The 5,326-nt window shown below is 44.6% G+C and overlaps 1 protein-coding gene across 3 annotated transcripts in view; it reads left to right on the plus strand.

Moving 5' to 3' along the window:
• EFHC2 (EF-hand domain containing 2) overlaps nt 1-5,326 on the plus strand; it is a 181,624-nt gene that overhangs the window by 63,666 nt on the left and 112,632 nt on the right. The gene's annotated exons all lie outside the window — the stretch shown is intronic.

A 5,326-nucleotide genomic window follows, 5' to 3' on the forward strand; every position in this document is an offset into this window, starting at 1 on the left:
GAGAGAGAGACAGCGTGAGCAGGGGAGGGTCAGAGAGAGAGGGAGACACAGACTGAAACAGGCTCCAGGCTCTGAGCTGGCAGTCAGCACAGAGCCCGACGCGGGGCTCGAACCCACGAACCGCGAGATCATGACCCAAGCGAAAGTCGGACGCTTAACCGACTAAGCCACCCGGGCGCCCCTTCATTGATCCTACTGTATTTTTGGATTCTATGTCATTTATTTCTGTTCTGATCTTTATTATTTCCCTTCTTCTGCTGGCTTTGGGCTTTATTTGCTGTTCCTTTTCTAGCTCCTTTAGGTGCAAGCGTATGTTGTATATTTGGACCCTTTCTTGCTTCTTGAGCGAGGGGCCTGAATTGCAATGTATTTTCCTCTTAGGACTGCCTTTGCTGCATCTCAAAGGGTTTAGACTGTTGTGTTTTCATTTTCATTTGTTCCCTTGTATTTTTTACATTTCTCCTTTAACTTCCTGGTTAACCCATTCATTCGTTAGTAGGATGTTCTGTAACCTCCATGTATGTGAGGGCTTTCCAAATTTTTTCTGGTGGTTAACTTCAAGTTTCATTGCGTTGCGACCTGAAAATATGCCTGGTATGATCTCAGTCTTTTTGTACCTGTCGAGGGCTGTTTTGTGACCCACTATGTGATCTATTCTCGAGAATGTTCCATGTGCACTCAAGAAGAATGTGCATTCTGCTGCGTTAGGATGAGATGTTCTGAATATATCTGTTAAGTTTGTCTTGTTCAATGTGTCATTCAGAGCCGATGTTTCCTTGTTGCTTTTCTGCTTAGATGATCTTTCCATTGCTGTAAATGGAGTGTTAAAATCTCCAACAATTACGGCATTATTATCAATAACTTTGCTTATGTTTGTGATTGATTTGTATATTTGGTTGCCTCTAAGTTGAGGGCATAAATATTTCTAATTGTTAGTTCTTCTTGATGGATAGACCCCTTAATTAGAATACAATGCCCTTCTGCATTTCTTGTTACGCACTTTGTTTTAAAGTCTAGTTTGTCTGATAATAAGTATGGCTACTCCAGCTTTCTAGCGCTGTCCATGATCACGATAGATGGTTCTCCATCCCCTCACTTTCAATCTGCAGGTGTCCTCAGATCTAAAATGAGTCTGTTATAGCAGCATATAGATGGATCTTGTATTTTTTTTTAATCCAGTCTATTACCCTATGTCTTTTGATTGGAGCATTTAGTCCATTTACATTCAGAGTGATTACTGAAAGAGTTGAATTTAGTGCCATTGTGTTATCGGGAGATTGCATGTTTGTGTTGATGTTCCCTGGACCTTTGTAGTCTTTGTTGCTTTCAGCTGAGAAAGGCCCCTTAGAATTTCTTGCGGGGGCCTGGTTTAGTGGTCATTAACTCCTTTTGTTTTTGTTTGGCGAAATCTTTCTCTCTCTTATTCTGAATGACAGCCTTGCTGGATAAAGGATCCTTGGCTGTATATTTTTCCTATTTAGCATGTTGAATATTTCTTGCTACTCCCTTCTGACCGGCCACGTTTCCCGGGATAGGTCTGCTGTTATCTTACGTGTCTACCATTGTAGGTTAAGGACCTTTGGCCTCTAGCTGCTTTTAGATTTCTCTCTTTATCTTTGAGTTTTGCCAGTTTCGGTATGATGTGTCATGGTGTTGATCTGTTTTTGCTGCTTTTGACAGGAGTTGCCTGTGCCCTTTGGACTTCAATGCCTGTGTCCTTCCCCACATTAGAGAGGTTCTCAGCTATAATTTGTTCAAATAAACCTTCTGCCCCTTTTGTCGTTCTTCTGGGACTCCTCGGGGACAGATATTGTTTTGTTTCATGGAATCACGTAGTTCCCTAAGTCTCTCCTTGTGATCTAATAGTTTCCTTTCCCTCTTTTTTTCAGCTTCATTATTTTCCATAATTTTCTCTTCTGTCTCACCCATTCTCTCCTCTTCTTCTTGCATCCTTGCTGTGATCACTGTATCCAGTTTATTTTGCATCTAAGTTATAGTATTTTTTTTTAATCATCATGACTAGTTCTTAGGTCTTTGACCTCTGCACCAAGGGTTTCTCTGGTGTCTTCCATGATTTTTTTCAAACCCAGCTATTAGTCTTATGACTGTTACTCTAAATTCTTATTCAGGTATATTGTTTATATCTGTTTTCAACAATTCTCTTGCTGTGATTTCTTCTTGATCTTTCTTCTGGGGAGAATTCCCCTGTCTTGTTGTTTTCGTTAAGTTTCCGTCTTTTGTGTGTTTTAAAAGCTCATCATGTGTCCTGCACCTGTGAGCACTACTGTATTAAAAAAAAAAAAAAAAAGAGATCATACACAATCCACGCCCTGTTACTCCAGGAAGTGTTGATGGTGTGTGTTGTGTGCACTCTGTTGTTGTTTCTGGATGCTCCTTCCCACTGTTCGGTCCTCTGCAGACCACCTCCTTGCTCGTGGCGATGGAGTGTTTGGACCTTTAACTAGGTGTGCTTTGATTTGTTTGTTGAAGTAACCCTGGAAAAGGAAAAGAAAAAAAAAAAAGAGTGTGTGTGGAGCCTGATCCCATAAAAAGAGAAAAAGGAAAGCGAAGAAAAGAAAAAAATGAGAATCAAATACCTATGGGGCTAATTCCAGGAAATGAGAAACGAAAATAAAGGAGAAAGAGAAAAGATGGAAAAAGAATAGGATAAAAATGCCTTTAAAAATACATATAGGGGCGCCTGGGTGGCTCAGTCAGTTAAGCGTCCAACTTCAGCTCAGGTCACAATCTCATGGCTCGTGGGATCGAGCCCCGCGTTGGGCTCTGTGCTGACAGCTCAGAGCCTGGAGCCTGTCTTTGGATTCTGTGTCTCCCTCTCTCTGTGACCCTTCCCTGCTCGCTCGCTCTCTCTCTCTCTCTCAAGTAAATAAAAAATGTTAAAATAAAAAAATTTAAAAATATGCATATATAATGAGAATTGACAAAAACAAATCAGAAACTACGAGCCTGATTTCAAAAGAAAAAAGGGAAGAAAGAAAAAGAAAAGAAAAAAAAGAAACCGTTGTCTGTTGGTTCTCGGGGTGGTGGCTGTGCTGGTCTGGAGGAGAGGCCGCTGTGTTGGGTCAGTCTCACTCCAGTAAACAAGCAGTTACCGGGCACAGAGGAGCGGGGTTTGGGGTAAGCCTGTCCCACACCCACTGGGGGCCGCAATGATGCTTCCTCAAGTCCCACCATATTGGTGATGGGGGGAAAATGGCGTCACTCTCCTCCCCGTACCAGGTGTCTCAAACCACGCTGTTCAGGCAGCCCTCCCAGAATAGGGAGGGCAGTCAGCGTGCCCTGTGCCACGGTTCTCCTGTGCCTTCCACTTGGCTCTTGGCTGGGTTTCAAAACCCAGTGTCTTAATGGATCCCATGTCACAGGAACCCCGTTCTGGTGTAGAACCACTCCACCCTGCTGATGAAAGAAAGGCCTTTGGCTGGCACCTACAGGGTCTTTTGTCCTTGGGGAGGCTTCCCAAAGTGCTCCAGGAGGAGGAATGTTCCTCTCAGTGTGCCCCGGAGATTGCTACACCACACGATGCGCTCTGGGGCCAGCTTCCCCCTTCGCAGGAGTGTGCGCCCCGGCTCCTCTCCAGAGAAAGTCATGCACTTTCCAGACCGCAGAGTTTCAGCTCCAAAGGCTGTTTGCAAAAACTAACTGGCGCTCTCCGTACTTCTCCGTCCCCAGTTTGTGGTCTGGAGAGGGGTTCCTCTTGTGCTAACCCGATGCCGCACTTTCACAACCCTTTTCTCTTTCACTCCCTTATGTCTGTCCACAAAAAGGCTTCTTCCCCCTCCGTAGCTCCGCCGTTTGGTCTCCCCTGATGCACATACTTGCGCCTCAATCCTATCAGTCCGCCTCCCTCCAGCTGTGGAGATCCTTCTGCCCCTCTGCAGATCTGTTCCCTGGGTATTCCAGCTGATGGGACCTCAGTACAGCTGTTTCAGGGATGAGGAAAATCCCCATCTCCCTACTTCAGCCCCGTCTTAACGGCCCTCAATGTCCAACGTCTTTGTTTTAAAGTAAAATTGACATAAAATTAACCCTTAACCATTTTATGTTTTATTGCCATTTTTAGTGTTTATTTTTGAGAGAGAGCACGCACGTGCGCAGGAGTGGGGGAGGGGGAGAGAGGGACAGAGGATCTGAAGCAGGCTCTTTGTTGACAGCAGAGAGCCTGATGCAGGGCTTGAACCCTCGAACCGAACCCTTGAACCGCGAGATCATGACCTGAGCCAAAGTCGGCTGCTTAGCTGACTGAGCCACCCACACGCCCCAGCCATTAGCCATTTTAAAGTGTGCAATTTAATGCCATCTGTAGATGCACAGTGTCGCGTAACCGTCGCTTCTATCTAATTCCAAGACTTCTGCATCACCCCAGAAGGAAACCCTATACCCGTCCAAAAGCATCTTACCCGAAATATTCACTCACCAAAGATGACCGCGTTCTAGAAGTTGAGTTTAGCTAACCTTCGAACTGGAGGCAGGCCAGGTGAATTTCCCAAGAAAGCAGCTGAACATAGGACCATTTTGGAATGAAGCCAAAGGTGCCATTTTGAAAAGTTAGAGATCCCCGGGTGCTCTAGATGTTTAGATCCTGTTCTAATAAGGACAGTGCCTCATCAGTACTTGCAAATGAATCGTGCAGATTTTGAACAGAATCCCTTAACTCCCTACAACTCCTTTCTGACATCCTCTATGGTAATGAACCAAGTGCCTTGTGTTGATCAAAGATACACTACTGAGACATTATGTCAGCCACTTCTGAACTGTGGCCTTCTGATAAAAATTTGCTAAGTTCTCCTGGCACATATATTCCTCACTAGGGTTAACTGACCACTTGTTAGAGGGTAGATGTCACCTAACAGACTCGGTCATACATAGCCTATTGTCCATGTTGGATTACCACAGTGTTACATCATATACACAATTAACTTGAGAGTGGAGGGCATATTAAAATTGTGCTCTCGAGCACGTGTCCCGGGGCAAGCCTGAAATGGTAGCCTGAATATCCTGGCCCCTCAGTTGTCCTCAGTTACCATGTCTTCCCTCGGTGTGTGATCAGGTCGCCGTGTCGAGAGTGATTCCAATGGTTAAAGATACATATTCCGCATACAATTCCATGGCACCTAAGTCTAATAAGGAAGGTATTTCAGTGGGCCTTCAACTGAAGGGACAGTCATTTATCTTTATCATGGAAGAAAAATGGGCTGTGTTATACTTCCTGAGAGGCCTGGTTTTCCAGAATGGGTAAGGAATTTTCAAGGGCCTTTTTGACACACTCCGATTTTTTTACTGTAACTACTTTAGAATCCACCTGTCC

Source organism: Crocuta crocuta, unplaced genomic scaffold (genome assembly GCF_008692635.1).
Source record: "Crocuta crocuta isolate KB4526 unplaced genomic scaffold, BGI_CrCroc_1.0 scaffold467, whole genome shotgun sequence".
NCBI lineage: Eukaryota > Metazoa > Chordata > Mammalia > Carnivora > Hyaenidae > Crocuta > Crocuta crocuta.